Here is an 18,188-nt window from a genome sequence, read left to right on the forward strand (position 1 = left end):
CCTCACACTCATATGAGAAACTAAAATGAAGTTCTAGTTTCCTAGGTTCAACCTGGCCCAGGAATAGTCATTGCGACCTATTAGGAGAGTGAATCGGTGGCTGGAAGATCTCTCTCTCTCTCCTACTCTCTGTCACTTTGCCTTTCAAGTAAAGGAAATAGTCTTTTTTTAAAAAGCATATGTTTAAAAGAACTAGAGTGGCCAAAAAGTTATTTATCAAAAAAATGTTTTTAGTATCTTAATAATTTTTCAATAACTCTGAAGTTGGAATGAACTTTACAATTAATATTATAGACTTGAATTGCAGAAATAAGTATAATATCAAATCCACACATCAGCATTATTAGTTCTAAAGCAATTGCAAATATTTGTAAAATAATTGCATTTCTCGATCACATCCTAACAGGTTTTTTGCTCATTTGCTCAACAAAATTTTAACCTAGAAAATATTATCTTTGTTGATGGTACCTAATTAAACTTCCTCTGGGTTAGCTAATTTGCTGGAAACCTGAAGACATGATGACACAGAGAGTAATGATATTTTGCTTTAAAGGTACTTATCATTGTCTTTCTCTTAGCTGATTTGGAGTCTGACCAGTTGGTCTTGTCATTCTAATGAGTTCCATTTCAATGGACTGAAACTCCTATCTCACCATGCTGTGTAGGAGGGCTGTGTAATTCTCTTTTTTCCTTCTTGTTTCCAAAATGCTACATAGATTTTTAACTTATTATTATTGCTAGAGATGAACTCTTTGCTAAACAAGCACAGTTGTGCTGAGCAGGACACTAGCCTAACATACTCTGATGGGCACCTGTTGCACAATTGCAAATCACTCACCACACCAGCTGAACTATTTCCAACTCTGCCAGGCTTCTCCGAAACACAGATCACGAGGCACCCTGAATTTAAATCATTATGGAATTGCCTCTTCAATGAGACAGAAGCAACATGACAGAAAATGCAGCCACAAAAATCCTATTCCCTGCCTTCAGATTGTGGCATCTTTTTTCTTGACCCTCTTGTTTTTCTCCTGGAGAGTTCTTAGTGACTCATAATCTTCCCTAAGAACCCCAACTGCTCCTTAGGTTTATTCTCTTTTCTTCAGTGACTGCTTTAATTCTCCTTACCAGAAAGATAACTCGTGTCTGAACACTCTTTTTTAATCTCTGAATTTAAAAGTTGTTTGCAGATCTTCATCAGAGTATCCATTTTTGTTTTGTTTTTGAATTATCGTTTAAGACCTTGCACATTTTTGACACCGAAAACCTAAAATGTTCTCTGATTGAGTCACATGGAAATATAATTTAAAGTGACTCTAGATGAAGCATCTGAAGAATCTAAATGTTTATAACTTCTAAATTGTCCAGATAAATCATTGATCCATTCATTTTTATAACTGCTAAAGTGCTGATTACATGCGTTTTGGGTGTTCCTTTATTGGGGAAAATGTTTTTAACACCTATAAACCACAAGTAAAGTGTCAGGTTAAACAAAGATCTTGTTCCCACAATTTGTTCGAAAACAATTTGCATCATAAGCAGAAACTGTTATCAAATGGTTCTGACCCAAAATGCTGACCTAGACCATACATTTGCGCTCAGCTCCAAAGTGACAGGTCTGTGGTTATAAGAGGCTGTGGACGAGCTGGATTCAGATATTAAGCAGAAGAGGATGTGGAGGGTTCTTTTAAGATTGGCTCAAGACTTTTACTGTGTTTTTATTGCCTGGAAAGTAACTCTAATACCTAACCATTTGAAAACTCAGTCTCAACAATGCACTACTACTACTTCAGAGGAACTAAGATAAAATTAACATTGTGAAAACAAAGCCAGTATGTTGAGACAGAACTGTTGTCTGTACCAAGTAAACAGGAAAACCTAATCTCTCTGAAGTTCCCTACCTGAACACCTCTGTTTGTTGTTGAGCAAGCATGTTGATACACCACCAGGAAGCATCAAGATGCTGCCTACAATGATTAAAATGGTGATTTTTCTGACACAGAAACTCACCGCAAGATAAGCAGGATGGGAAGAGTTGTAGAACTGAGTCAGTGGTTTTCTGCAACAAACGGGAAGAAGGAATTGAGCTGGGGGAGGGGGTGGGGGATTGGCAAACAAATACAGTACCTCATGGCTTGTAGGGAGGGTACTGTTGTGTTGCAACAGGTTAAACTGTCTTTGGGGAGGCCAGCATTCCTTATTGGAGTGTGTCAGATCAAGTACCCCCTCTGCTTCTGATACAGCTTTCTTCTCTTTCACACCCTGGGAGGCAGTGGATGCTAAATCAAGTACTTGGGTCCTTTCCTACACACTGGAGACCCTGATGGAAGTTGTGGGTTTCTGAATTCTGCATGGCCCATTCTGGTGCAACTATTTGGGGAATGAAAAACACAAAAGAAAGATACTCTCCTTCTTATTCTCTCGCAAATAAATAAAAACAAACTTTAAAAAAAAATGACTTTCGGGAGTTAAAAAAAGAGGGTAAGGGCATACTAACCCAGATTAATTAGTCAACCATTTTCAAATTTGAGAAATAAAGATATGCTTGGTTTCCCAGAAAGAAAGGAAGAAAGAGAGAAAGAAAGAGAAGAGAAAGAAAAGAAAGAAAAGAAAAGAAAGATTTGTCTTATTTTACTTGTTCCAGCATCTGTGTCTTACTTTGCCTTCATGGAAGACACAAGTATATTTTTCAGATTATAGAAAATATTGTAGGATGCCCAAAGCAATTTGGACTGACAGACATTTTCTGATATCCTAATCCCTGTTACAGGACCTCAAACTAAGCAGGAGCAGAAAACTTTGGATAAATGTTAGAGAACTGCCCATACAGTTAAGGACTGGCAGTTGATGCAGTAATGGAAACTGAATATTTGAGATCTTTTCTTCCACGAAGAAAGGAAATGTCAGTGTCATTTAATGACATTCTTCACTTCAGGGAAGTGAAGAAATTTTAAGTAGTGAAAAGGTTTAAGTAGCAATATTTGAAGTTGACTGATCATATCAAAGGAAAATGAGCTTAAATTACCACCAAAGGAATTCACTGAATGTGCAAAGTTGCTCTATTCAATTAAGTTTTATGAGGATGTAAACAAGGAGACCTCAAAGGAAGCTCCAACAGTTAGGATTCTGTAAATCCCATCTCATGAATACTGTAATTATCCACCCATGGATGCATTTTCTCAACAGTCTGAGGACCAATTGTGACCAGGGACTGATGCTGACAGAAGAATGCACAAGACACCAGGCCTCTTGTCAGGGAGCGCCCCACTTCCTGAAGAACATTCCACACGATTGTGTGCATGCAGGAGGCCAGGGAGGACCCTGGGTGTTGGCAAATGGGCTGTGAAGAACATGGGCTCGGAACCCTATTAATCTGCGCCCTTCTTCACACAGACATAGGATCCCCCAGTGTCTGTAACACCTCAAAGAACAGCAAGTTGGGTAAGAATCACATGAGATCAAAGTGATGATAATAATGATAGTGATGATAATTTTTGACCATGAAAAATGTGTGCCTGATGTACATTCTCTTACATTCAGCTCTTTCAGCCTCCAACCTCTTGGGAGCTGCCCTTCTCTCTCAGTGCTGTGCCCCTCAAACACTGCTTCCTCGTTGGTGAATTTTCATTAACAGCCATTTTCCTCTCCTGCCTGGGATCCATTCCAGTCAGGCTTCAGAACTTCAAAATTTGTCTTTTGACAAAAGTTCTCATCGTTCTTTTTGAGTGATGCCCATAGCCATGGCCAATTCTCTGCTGGCATTGGTAACTATGGCATACTTCACATTAGAATTATTCCTTCAGTTGCTTCATAAACAAACAATTCTTGTAATTGCAGAACAACTACCTAGAAAGTTGAGAGAAAGGATAGGAGCCCTGGTTTCTCTTTTCTTTGTTAATCAGAAAAAGACTGAAAGTGATATTTTATGACTAAACTTTTGAAGAAGTGCGGCTATTCAAGTTGATGAGATCTTTGTCCAGAGGCTACTTCCAAAACACTGTTTCATTATCTTCCGTGAATTTTGAAATTAAATTTCACAAGTGATAAAATTTTAAATTTCCAAATAACTACCTCTTATCATGCATGAGGATGCCATATCTCAGCTCATCCATAAATGAGAGACCCAGCAACGAAATTACCATCTTGATGACTAAGAAGGAGAAAAACCTTCCGAGAAAGAATGAACCAGAATTTATGGGAACGCAAGTGAAAAAAAAAAAAAAAAACAAGAAATGCTACATGAAAGTACAGGAAAACTGACAATGAAAAACATCCTTGGTAGGGGGTGAGAGATAAAATAAAACCAACATAGAGGTAAAAAGAAAAGATACATGCAGGAACTATTTGCCATAAAGTGTGAAATAAATACAGCTCATGGTGAACACTGATTTTTCATAAACGAAATGAATTTTTGAAATCGTTCCAAAGAGAAGCAAAAGAACTTGCCCTCTTTCAGGGACTGTCACCTCCTCTGGTGCCCAGGGTGCTGGAAAGTGGGAGCCAGCGTTCACTGGCCTGCTACAGCTACCCTGGACAGTGGAGAAGTAGCAACCAGCAGGGAAACCTGGTTGGACAGCTTTTCTTTTGACTTGGCTGACTTTGGGATTTGAACAAAAGAGTCCACGTGTGCATGAAATAAAAAGGCGAAAGAGCCAGCAGAAGCCAGCTCTGCGTGTAGAACATGATGGGGAAAGCAATCCCAGTGACTGAGCCAGCAGTAACGGCCACCACTTACTGTGCACACAGAGTGGGCCAGGTAGCTACTAAATGCTCTCAGGCTCAGAACAGGCTCTCTGCAAGAGAATTCAAGGATGTATTTTGAAAGTTAGAGAAATGAAGCTGGGGAGAGATGCTTGCCAGTTTCTTTCCAACACAGTGTCACTTCTCTTTAACATGATCTCTAACTCCCTAGGGGTGTGGGACCTTCCCCAGTTGTACTATGGTTACATGTCTTATCTTCATCCTCTCACATGAAGAGCAGATGAATTGAAAAAGTATATTGCATATTCTTGAGGCATAATCCTTAACTGTTGATGGATAAAGTTTAAAACATAATGAATAAATGAATGAAACAATTTCTAAATTTTGTATGTGAGTTGCTTTTTGATTCCTTAATTTGGTTTATTGCTTACAGCGGATATTTGTTTTTATAACAATGTTTTCTCCTTTTTACTTTTTTTAAATTTTTATTTGAAAAACACAAAACAAGAGAAAGAATTTCCCATCTACTGGTTCATAAATGCCTGTAACAGCTGGAGCTGGATCAAGCTGAAAGCAGGGGCTAGAAACTCAGTCCAGGGTCGCCAACACAGGTACTTGAGCCATCACCTAATGCCTTCCTGAGTGTGCATTAGCAGGACGTTGTAATAGAGGAGAGGAATGGTGCCATGCCTAAGCACTGGAAACCCAAATGGTTATCAGATTGAATCCCAGTCTCTTCACTTCTGAGCCAGATCCCTGCTAAGGTGCCTGGGAAAACACCCAAGTGCTTAGGCATCTGCTCCCATGTGGGAGACCAGAAGAAGCTCCTGGCTTTGGACTGACCCAGCTCAGCCATTGTGACCATGTGGGGAGTGAAGCAATGGATGAAAGACCTCTCTCTCTCTTTCTCTGTGTGTGTCCCGCTCTTTCTCTCTGTTTCCCCTTCTCTCTCTGTAAACTTTCCTTTCGAATAAAAATAAGTTATTTTTAAATAGAAATAGAGGATTCCAAGCCAGATATTCCTATATAGAATGCAGGTGTCCCAAGCAATGGCTTAACTGCTGCAGCACAGAGCCAGCTCTTGCTCTAGACATTTTAACTTTAGAACTTTAGGTCAGTCATGTAGCCATACCATATTTTAGATGTATTATCTGTAAAATATAAATAATAATTTGAAAGAGTTATACTGAGATATAAATAAAGCAATAAATATCTGAGCAACATACACAAAAGAATTGCCACTGTTGAAGATCCTGCTATTCTACCAGGAGTTGGAATAGATAAATAAACTGAAAATAATGGGACAAAGAGAGGACTACAGTCACAGCTGGGGACAGTGCTGTGGCATAGCAAGCAAAGCTGACTCCTGCGAAGCCTATATCTCATACAAACACAGATTTGAGTTCTCACTACTTGATTTTCAATCCAGCTTCCTGCTTATGAACCTGGAGAAACAGAAGATGGCTTGAGTGTTTGGGCCCCTGAATCCACATGGGAGACCAAGAAGAAGCTCCTAGTTCCTGGCTCCTGCCTACAGATACATCTGGCTCTAACCATTGCTGTCATTTGGGGAGCAAATGAGTGGGTGAAAGATCTCTCCTCCTCTCTGTCTCTGTTTACAAAACTCTGCCTCCCAAATCAATAGATAAATATTTTTTTTAAAATCATAGCCTTAATATGCTCATCTAGAACAAAGTGACATGTCCAACACTTTTCCACCAAGCTAAAGGTTATTCTCTAAGTACAGCTCCCCTTTCTGGCCTTCTGGCTAGAGTTAAATGTTTTATGAGAACACTCAGAAGAGCTCATGTAATAAGCACAATTTGCTTTGCACAGTAAGAGAAGAGAGATTTCCAATAGAGCATCTCACTGGATAATCATACTTGCAAACTTGCAAAAGCATACATATAGATGATTTTACTCATCATGAATAATTGCCTTGCACCCAGTTTATTTCAAGGCAATAGCTAAATCAACTTTGTTTTCCAAATGATTCAAATGTGCCTTATAGAGGCAGAATTGTATACTGATAGCTCAGCAGCTTATCTATTAATAACTGTCTTGTACAAGTACCATAACAATTACATCTGATGCAAGTTTGTAGACAAACCTAAATTTTTCTTTGTTAAATAAACAGCACCTCTCATTAAAACAAGATACCGTGGGTGGTCATCACACCTGGAGTCAGGAGTCAGTTGTGGGAAGATCACACAGGAGTGAGTCTATGCCACGTGGTATTATTATTGGCTGTTTTCTCTTAGACTGCATTAAACACGCTGGTCCTAAGAAGGGAGGGCATCTAAGCTTTCCTTCTCTGATCTGTCTAATGGGTGATTGATGTTGCCACGCCTTCCATATTTCACTTGGAAAAACAGGAGAAAATGCAAAGACAGATCTGAAGATAAAACCAACACCAAAATTTCTGTTACACAAAGAAACCCAAGGAATTGAAGGTCAGGATCAGTAAATTAAAGCAGCAAACTTTGCCTCTGGAAAACTCTGAACTGTCAGTTCTTTAGTTGGTACCACCCCCATCTGTTCCTCCCTGCCTGTTACTAATACCAAAACTACTAGAAAACTTAAAAGATGGTATGTGACTTTTGATTTCTTTATTTAATATTTTCCCATTTATCTCATGACTGTACAGAAGTTGCATGAAAAAAAAATATTAGCTCTGTGTTTTCCTGATGGAAGCGCTTAAAAGGGAAGTAGTGTTCTTTTCAAAGGCAAAATTTTAAAGGAGAATCCTGAGGATCTCTGTAAACACTGTTACGACCTCGCTGCTGCAAAACAAGCATTCTAAACTCATTAATAGTGGTGTGCACACACTAAGGCCAGGATAAGGAATATGGATTTTACTGAAGATTTCTTGAGGATTTGGAACAGAGTTACTGTGTAGTAATGTTATATGGTAAGATCATCTAAGATCCTAAATTTACCCAAATAGTAGCTGTCACCACAATTCAATGTCTTTTTGTTAGTATGACTCCTCGAGATCACTACATTTACTCCCTTGAGTCCTCCAGAATACACACATTAGCCATTCCTTGTTTCAAATGAAACACAAGAAACCAAATCTCTATCAATATTAAAACCTAATTTTCAGCCACACATAACCAGCCATCACCTATAACCACGCCCCTAGAGGGCGAGCATTGGGTCCCTCAGGCTCACACTAATCTTGCCCAATCCCCAGTACCCAGAGAGAAACCACAGTCTACTATTAGTCAAATATGCTTTCCACCACAGTTGAAGTTACCAGGAAATAGAGTATAGTTTCAAAGAAGAGAGAGCTCTTCCCATGTGCACATTTCACAATGTGAACCTAAAGATTTTCCATCTATCTCATCGGAGTCCCATGAACAACATATGATTCTTCAAATCACATCATCTGAACTATGAATCATCTCTTCCTGTATCTGTGCTATGATTCTAGCTATTCATATCAAACTACCAAAATAGGACTCCTTTACTACCATGCTCTTCTGAATTAGATATCAGAAGGTGACTTTACTTTACAGGTTACTCTCCCCCAAAGCACTGCCCTCCCTCTTCTTCCCCATTCCATGATTTTCTTTAAAAATATAGGGGGGATCTCCCTGTGGGGTAACAACCTGCATCCCACATTGGAAACGGTTCAAGTACCAGATGCTTCACTTCCAATCAAGCTCCCTGCTCATGTACCAGGGAAAACCAAAAATGGCTCAAGTCTTTGGGCACCTACACCCATGTGGGAGACCCTGAAGAAGCTTTAAGCTCCTGCTTGTCCGGCCAGGTTTGGCCATTGTGACAGTTCAGTGAGTCAATCAACACGTAGAGTTCTCTCTTCCTGTGTCTCCCACTCTCTGTAACTCTTTCAAATAAACAAATTTTACTTTTAAAATAATTAAGGATACATTTAACAAAGTAAGCAGAAGATGTGTACTATGAAAATTGTAAAACAACACTGAAAAGAAATTTTTTAAACCTTAATAATGGAAAACAACCTGTGCTAATGGATTAAAAGATGAAATGGCATTATATGAAATTAGAAACTGGAATCTGAAATTTATATAAAAAGAAGCACTCAAAACATAAAAACAGGAGGATGAAAGGAAGAATTAAGTTGGGGATTGACACAAACCCAGTCACAACACTTGCTGCAAAGTTACAGTAATGAAACAGTATGTCATGGACATGAATATCAATATAGGTAAATGGAATATTTGAGAGTCTAAAAGATAATCTTGCATTTACAGTTCATTGACTTGAGGCAAGAAAGTCAAGATTATTTTTAAAAGAATTTTAAAAATCCTTTCCACAAATATCTATACACAACGTGGAATAATGAAGTTCCATTGTATTTGCCATGATGTGATTCTCTCTAGAGAAGCAGTGAGAAGAACTTTAAACCAGTTGACATACTCTGGTTTCCAGCAACAGAACTTTTCAGTAAGACAAAGACGCCTGCCAGCCAAGCCTTGAAGGTAAACAGGATTGATGAGAAGAAAATAGGAGGGTTGGAGAATATGTATAGCCAGGTATGAGTCCCAGGGACACAAAGAAAGCAGACAATTACCAGGAGCAAGGCAGTCAGACATTTTCCACCCTACAGCTGAATGAATGCCTCTACTGAGAGCTCCAGCTATAGGGATAATCTGTGAGTGTCCTCTCCATGCTGGCAAAAGTAACTGTGATACCTGTAACAGCACTGCATGCAACAAGTACAACAGGGACAGAAAAGATTGAAGAAGGAGCAGCACACCAGAGCAGGAAGGACAGTGGTGCTGCACAGCGATCACAAGAAACTTGACCTTGGCCTTGCACTGCTGGCAAGAGATGCAGAAGAAGCATTTCCTAGAATTCTTTTCTAGTGGAGTTTTCTTTAGTGTTTAGGTGGCATGGGGGAAAGGTATGACCATTACCAAAAGATATGGAAACAGAGAGGACCAATTGGGAAGGCAGATGGATGTTCAGGTGGTGTTTGCCAGTCAGATCTGAAATGGACAAGAGGAAGAAATCTGAGTTGAGTGGCTATTAGTTGCCAATTAGACTTCCAGAGGAAAATTAAATAAGAAAAACTATGTTCCATAGGTGTGTGTGTGTGTGTGTGTGTGTGTGTGTGTGTGTGTGTGTGTGTGTGTGTGAAAGAGAGAAAGACTCTCTGGGGCCCTGCGTGATGGCTTGTTAGCTAAATCCTCACTTGCATCTACCAAAATCCCCTGTGGGCACTGGTCCATGTCCCAGATGCTCCTCTTCCCATCCAGCTCCCTGATTGCAGCCTGGAAAAGCAATGGAGGATGGGACAAGGCTTTGGGACCATATACCTGCATGGGAGATCTGTAAGAGGCTCCTGGCTTCAGATCAGCTTAGCTCCAGCTGTTGAGGCCACTTGGAGAGTGTATCTCTGCATTTCCAATTAAAAATAAATCTTTAGGGCCTGGTGCGATAGGGTAGTGGTTAAGGTCCTCGCCTTGGGCATGCTGGAATCCCATATGGGTGCCAGTTCTAATCCCGGATGCTCCACTTCCCATCCAGCTCCCTGCATGTGGCCTGGGAAAGCAGTGAGGACAGCCAAAAGCCTTGGAACCCTGCACCCATGTGGGAGACCCAGAAAGAAGTTCCTGGCTCCTGGCTTTGGATCGGCGCAGCACTGGTCATTGGGGCCACTTGGGGACTGAATCATCGGACAGAAGATCTTCCTCTCTGTCTCTCCTCCTCTCTGTACTTCTGCCTTTCCAATAAAAATAAATAAATCTTTAAAGAAACAATAAAAATTAATACATCTCTAAAAAAAAAAGATGTCCCCTCTGAAAAGGTCTGATTCATTAAATTAGAGAAAGGAATTTGCAGTGGGGTGGTGAGACTAAGCAGGGTAAAGCTGGCATTCAGGGTCAGGGCAAAAACTGCACCCACAGCACAGACTCCTGGAATGAGCAGGTGAAGCCATGACAGAACCTCGCTGAACCTCCAGAGAAGCTCCACATCACGCAGTGGATGTGTAGGCAGTAGATCTAGGGTGAATCTAGACAGTGTGGCACACGCAGCTGTGCATGGGAGAATCTGATCCGCAGGCAAGGCAGAGAATACCTGGGCAAGAAAATTCTGCAGTCAGGTCTGAGTGCCTTTTGTCTGACCTCCCACCATTGCTTCAAGCTGAACTGGCAGCCGCACGCTGGACTGGAAGCCACACGCTGGACTGGCAGCCGCACTTACCGCCTTTGAGATCACAGATATAAGAATCTTGGGGAAGCTAAATGTTTGCTTCCTAGGAAAACAAACTTCACAGCATATTATTGTGAAGGGTTTCCTGGCTATAGATGAGTCCCTAGTTAGGGAACAAATGGATGTGCCATCAGAGCCCCGGTTATCATTATACAAAATCTACTCACATTCCCAGACCAATGCATCTCTGTATCTGTTGTGTTTGGCAGCAAGCCCATCTGCCGTTTGCCTTTTACTTTTGGTGGTGTGTTCCACAAAGACTGACTCATTTTCAGATACATTCAACTTCTCAAACTCAGACTGGAGCTAATTAAGCATGGCATTCACTGCCGTTTCAAAAATAACTGTAATGAACGCTCATAAAAATTCTACTTCATAGGATTATTTGGTAAACTGTTCTGCAAAACTTTCTAGTTTTTTATTTTCCTTCCTTGACAAACCGATATATTGAGGGCTCTTTTACCTGATTCAAGTGCAACTCAAACCAGCACTATAAAGTCTCTTTCAGCATGATTTCCATCTGGCACAATGGATAATGGGAAGGAGAACAGGCAATGCTGACTGTCCTACTATACCATTTGCTATACCCATTATGTTCTTGATGAAAGCAAACACAAACGGGCCCAGCACAATAGCCTAGAAGCTCACGTCCTTGCCCTCCAAGTGCCAGGATCCAATATGCATGCCGACTCTAATCCCGGCTGCCCCGCTTCCCATCCAGTTCCCTGCTTGTACACTGGAAAGCAGTGGAGGATGACCCAAGGCCTTGGGACCCTGCACCAGTGTGGGGGATGCAGAAGAAGGCCCCTGGCTCCTGGCTTCAGATTAACTCAGCTCCAGTCATTGCGGCCACTTGGGGAGTGAATCACCAGATGAATTGTCTTCCTCTCTGTCTCTCCTCCTCTCTGTATATCTGACTTTGCAATAAAAATAAGTAAATCTTTAAGATATGCAAAAAATAGAAAGCAAACACAAAGTTATATGCGATAAATATGTAACAGCGATTGAATATGCACTTGAACTACAGAGAATCCTTCTGAATTAAATATCATTATCCAATTTTTCCGACTAGAAGAATACAAATAAGAGGCATTGGCAGGCATACAGTTGGAGCCATAAGTGATTCTAAGTCTGTACTCTATTCATCGCAATTCAGTCATTCTTAAATTTCAAACAACTTTACTCATTTTCAAACCAAATCCAACGGAAGATGATTATCTCAAACAGACTTGAATAAGGGAAGTCACCTTTCTTTTGTTCCACTCTCACAGTGATCCGTTCAGCCCCTCAAGTTCAAGTCTACACGGAGTAAGGAGAGTGGAGACTTTTTCCCCCCATACTTTCAGAACCCTCTCAACATCCAACACTGTACTTTTCTTCTCTGGAACTTATCAAGTTGCCAGATCATTGCTGGGGTGAAGTTAACCATGCTATATCATCGTCCAGTTGGGAAGCTAGAGAAATGGGTCTCTGGGCTAAAATAGTATCCTCAGCAGGCCCGCATGGGAAAAGCAGACCATTTGCAGGGTTCTCAGTGTCATAGTGAAGGGGGTACCCCAAAGTGATGAGTAGGGAGATCTGGCCTTCTCCCAAGGAGATCCAGGTGTGGGAGGGCAGTTTACAGTGGCAGGTTTGGTCCCTTCCATCTCAGCCTTTGATTCCAGTTGCTTCTTTTCAAGCTGGAATCATGGCCCTCTTCCCACTTCACTGCTCTTCATTCTCCAGTATGCCTCACTTTACAGTATGATATGAAGAGTGGTAGTATCTTTAGGAACCTGACACTTTAGAAATCCTTTCTCTGGTTACTCTATGTATGTCTTTGCTTACTACCTCCAAGACTCAGACTTTCCAAATTGAAAAGCCGAAAGAGACTCTTCTCTTCAATACATCGGTGCCTTTTCTCCTTGAGTCAAGAGTTCCAAATAGCTGACCTTCGTATTTGAGGAACACAGAGATGAAAAGAGCAATAAGCGGAAGTAAAACCCAGAAGTGAGGTGGCAGTGATGAATATTTCCAAAAATATCAACATGCTGGAGCAAGAACTCCAGCACCCTCTGTGGCTCTCTGTACAGAGGGTCCTTCGAAAACGAGGCTACACAAAAAATCTGAGATTTGCCTAACATTCAACTTTGCCTTTATGAGAGTCACAGTGAAAGGACCAGGGGAGCAAAAACTCAGCTTCCTATCTGAGTCAAAGAGCTAAGAATCTTTTCAATTAAAAAAGAAGCTCAAGATACGCATTTGTAGAAAATCTGAGGTTCCCTGACTGCCCTTGACTAGCCTTAGTCCTCAGCAAACTGAAATCACCTTCTCTTGGATTCAGACAACGGGAGAGTGTTTAGCTACAGAAAATACAAGACTTGAACAGAACTGGACAACAGAGTGTATTTCTTGTAAAGAAGAAATTCATTACTTTGCAAGAAGATGATGTTGTGAAGCCCCCCTCCACAGGGTGGGGGAGCAGGTAATCTCATTTGAGGCACCAGAAACAAAACAGGAAAGCATCATTTTCTCCCATCTGCTCATGGGTAGGGAAGACAGATGTGAGCACAAACAAGACGCCTGGGTTGAACATGCCTCTTTCCCCCTGCCAGGATAGGGTGAGCAAGTTGTTTGGAAGCTCCAAGTGAGTGTCTCAGATACAATTTTATTGTTCTTGGTTACATGATGATAACCCATGGGTCAATGAATTGGAATTTAAAATTGAAGGCCCGGTGCCATAGTCTAGCAGCTAAAGTCCTTGCTGTGCACGTGCCAGGATCCTATATGGGCTCTGGTTCTAATCCCAGCAGCCCCACTTCTCATCCAGCTCCCTGCTTGTGGCCTGGGAAAGCAGTCAAGGATGACACAAAGCCTTGAGACCCTGCACTCACATGGGAGACCAGGAAGAGGCTCAGAGCTCCTGGCTTTTCCTAAGGATCAGTGAAGCTTCAGCCATTGCGGCCGCTTGGGGAGTGAATCGTCTCTGTCTATCCTCCTCTCTAATTTCCAATAAAAACATATAAATTAAGTAAATAAAATTGGGAGCCACGGTCCCTTCTGAAAATCTACTAAAAGAAAAACATTTGTATCTTCATATGTTCTAGATTCAGTCACCTACCAAGCGATCTTACATTCTGTGATCCCAAGGTCGAGTGCTGATCTTCCTTCTTAGAGTTTCCAGTGTTCTTTGGAATACACACAACCCCCATGTTACTGAGCATACAGTTCTTGAAGAGGTTTCCTATTCTGCCAACATCTCTTTTCTCTTCTCTTTGCCAATGCAGCCTCCAATGCTACTTGAAAGCTGGTAACCTCTCTCCAGACTGTATTTTTTTTCCTTCCTAGTTGCTAAAGCAGTCACAAAGACTACTTTCCAGGCATGGGTTCCAAGCAGAAGTAACTTCCAGATCATGTCCTTAAGAAGAAATCCCCCTTTTCTTTACCTTTTTGTCTACTTGCCAAGATCTTGAATGATATTAACGTACTGTTAAACCAACCTCAAGGGCACAGGCCAAGTCAAATGCCTAGGAAATGAAAGACTGGGTTTCTACCTGAATGAACTCATAGAGGTACATACCAATCGTGGGTCATTAGCCACGAGAGAGTAGTACAGGCACATCTTGGTTGCAACCAAGAAATTTTGGGGTTTCATTGTCCCAGCAATACAGTATACCAATACAAACAAAACCAAAATCCTACATCAAATTTCAAAGTGTCTTGGAACTGATGATAAAGTGAAAGCACAGATGTTCACTTATGTGTGATAGCAAAAGTTGGCAACGTTGTAATATTTTCTTGGAAAGTTTCTGCAAGTCGCAATTTTATCTTAAAATTTCAGTCCAGGACCTGGCACAGTATCCTAGTGGCTGGGGACCTTGCATTGCAAGCACCCAACTGCATGTGGGTGCCAGTTCATGTCCATTTCCCTTTTCACTCCCTGCTTGTGGCCTGGGAAGGCTGTGGAGGATGGTCTAAACCCTTGGGACCCTGCACCCCCATGGAAGACCCAGAAGAAGCTCCTGGATTTGGATCAGCTCAGCTCCAGCCACTGCAGCTGTTTGGTGAATGAACCAGCTGATGATGGAAGATCTTTTTCTGTTGCTTCTTTTCTCTAAATCTGCCTTTCCAATAAAAAGAAAATAAATCTTAAAAAAATTTGCAGACAAGGGTGGGTATTTAGCCGAATGGGAAAGGCATGCATGTATCACATCCAAGTACCTGAGTTCATTACCTGGCTCCAGTCCTGACCCTGGGTTTCCTACCAGTGCAGAGCATGCATGGCAGCAATGACAACACAAGCCATTGGGTTCCTGCCACTCACATGTTGTGGACTGAATTCCCAGTTTCTGGTTTTCACCTAGCCAAGCCCAAGATATTTGTCCTGTGGATAATTCTCTCTCTCTCTCTCACACACACTCTCACACACACACTCTCACACACACTCACACAAACACATTAAAAATTAAAGGAATATTACAGGCTTATGTAGTATGACAATAGACCAAATTCCTGGCTTTTTTCACTGTTTTAGAATGCCTACCGATTCTTTGTGATAATTTCATAGGTAAGTGTCCTCAGGGGCACTTTAGATATTGAGCTTGCATAGCTAGACTGGGAATTCATGAGATGACAGAATTGTTCTCAGAGATTCCATTTGCACAGAGTGTTTGGGCTTCCAGGGGGTTCGTGTCAATTCTCCTGGTGGTCTGTGTTTGGACATGGCTGGCAGAGTGTGGCTATCAGCTACAACCCCCTAAGAGGACAGGAGCTCCTCCAAAGCAAGAGACTATGCAAAAGAGCAGAGATTGGAGCCCAGAACTGGATAGCTTAATCCAGAATTTTCTCAAAAACTTTGTGAGATGCTGCACAGAGTCCTCCAGGACCTAGGAGGGAGGTGAAGAGCTGCAGGGACCTAGCCTCTGGTGCAGTTGCCCACAGGAACACCAGGGTTCGACCTTTGACCAAAAGTATTTCGCTTTTACCTTTTCACCTGTTCCTGCTTGTACCAAATTTCAGGTGTGTGCAAAAATCAAAATATTTACCTTTTTTTTTTACAGAAACAATGTCAGCAAATGAAAAGAGGGTAGACAGAGATTCCATTTTGTTGCATCCAAAGACAAAAGCTAAAATCTGATGAAGGTGAAACAGATGTGGCATTGCTCGGAAAGCTCAATGTCAACAAGACACGTGGCTGAAGATGCAGGGTAAGGAGGAAAGTGAAATGAAAGAAGAGCCACAACAAGGAAAACACTGTACTCCTGGAAAGGAAACTTCTAGATGCTGGGACTCCCCCTCAGAGCCCTGGGGTCTGACTCAGCACAGGGTGATAAAATGCTCAAGACATCTGACTGAGGACTAAGTCAGCACTGCATTTCCAAACAGCCAACCCCTCTACCTGACGCCCCCACATGCTGTTGGTCCTCCTTCACCAAGGCTCTTGCAGACTCCAGCAACTCCATTGAGGCAGTCACATGCCCAAGATTGTTTTCCACTTTAAGGATAAAACATATTCAATAATGACAATGTGCCACAAGATGAGTGATTTAGCAACAACTGTTAAAATCATCTATGCTCTCGAGGATGTTGAAAGAGCTGAAGAACAGACATCAGCTCCCACTGAATTTATCACTTCCATAGAAAATGGAAATGAAATTCGGTGGGGGGAAGAGGAGCTGTGGTGGTATATCAGACTAAATTACCTCCTGCTGATTTCTGTATCCTATTGGGCACCAATTCATGTCCCGGCTGCTCCACTTCCCAATCCATTTTGCTTATGGCCCGGGAAAGCAGCAGAAGATTGCCCAAGTCCTTGGGCCCCTATATCCACATGGGAGACCTGGAAAAAGTTCTTGACTCCTGGCTCTCAGCTCCAGATCAGCTCAGCTCTGGCCATTCCAGCCATCTGTGGAGTGAACCAGCACATGGAAGATCTCTCTCACCTCTCCTTCTCTCACTCACTCTCTGTACGCCTTTCTAAATAAAATAAATAAATTTCTGTTTCTAGGAAATGAGTTCAAAGGTAAGTTCAGATACTCAACATGAATTTGCCATAGAAAACTTTTGCCTTTATTGACCTTGAGCTGGAAAAGAATGGAAGACATGGGAGGTACTGAGCACAGAATCAGCAAACAATCCAACCCTGACATCCTAGGGTTTCAAACCTTGTTCAAAGACCAACTTTCCAGGATTATGCTAGTTACATAGAAACACACATCACTTCTTGCAATAAGAAAAATCTCTTTGAAGTGTTTTGCTTTTCTTCATAAATGATCTAAGTACGCACACACACACACACACAGACACGAAGAAAGGAGAGATTTGAGCAATTGGTATTGAGAGTCCTCCTAGATGTACACATTCAGCTTGCATAAGAGGCACAATAACATGGCTTTCCTTTTCTGTAATTTGCCACATCACAGACACTCATGAAACCAATTCAGGCAGTGTATAAAAGAGGGAAGAGAAAAGGAAGTGATGAGAAAAGAGAAAGAGACTCATAGCCCAGGACCTGCATTGCCTATTCCGACTTGAGTCCTGATTTCACCGCTGGAGGTACAGGTGCCCTGAAGAATCTTCCCAATCCTCTCTTGTAATTTCTATCTGGACGTGTCCCATAGACGTTAGCAACAAAGCACTCTAATACTCTCACGTGGGGCAGAGGTGGTACAAAGAGGCTCTTCCTCAGGTTTTCTAAGTATCCAAAGAATAGATGAAACCTCAATGAAGAAGGAGAGCTTGCTCCCTTGGTCCCTCGGTCCCAGTCTCTAGAAGGACTAGTGGCAGCTGTCAGCGTTCTCTGAGTTCCCTGACTTTGTTCGGGTCTTCTCTCTCGGGTCCTTTCAGCATCTCCTGCCCCACCCAGAGACTGCAAGCTTACCAGTGGAAATCCCCCGAGCAAAGTAGCACATGCTGTACCAAAATATTGTCTTTTGACTTTGTTCTTCTACAACCTCAAGACTAAAGGAAAGAGATACAATCAAAATGATAGTCCACTTAAATTATAAACAAGAGAATTTAAAGAAACATGACCCATTGACTCACCCATGGAGTGACAGTCACTGAGCAGCTTCTAACCCTTGTGTTGGTAGATGGATATAATTTGTGATTTTTTTCTCCAATACTTGCAGAATTTGAATGAATTTATAATTAGAGCTTTCTTGAAATGAAATTCAGCTCAATGCACACAACACATCAACTTTTGTGAATCAGATTTGTAATTTTCCAACCAACCTTTCAAACGAGAGCAGAAAAAAAGGACACACATCATCTGATGCCCAAACCATCACTCTGTTTAGCTTGGA

This window comes from Ochotona curzoniae, unplaced genomic scaffold (assembly GCF_017591425.1).
Source record: "Ochotona curzoniae isolate NIBS_2020 unplaced genomic scaffold, NIBS_Ocur_1.0 contig_2754, whole genome shotgun sequence".
Classification (NCBI taxonomy): Eukaryota; Metazoa; Chordata; class Mammalia; order Lagomorpha; family Ochotonidae; genus Ochotona; species Ochotona curzoniae.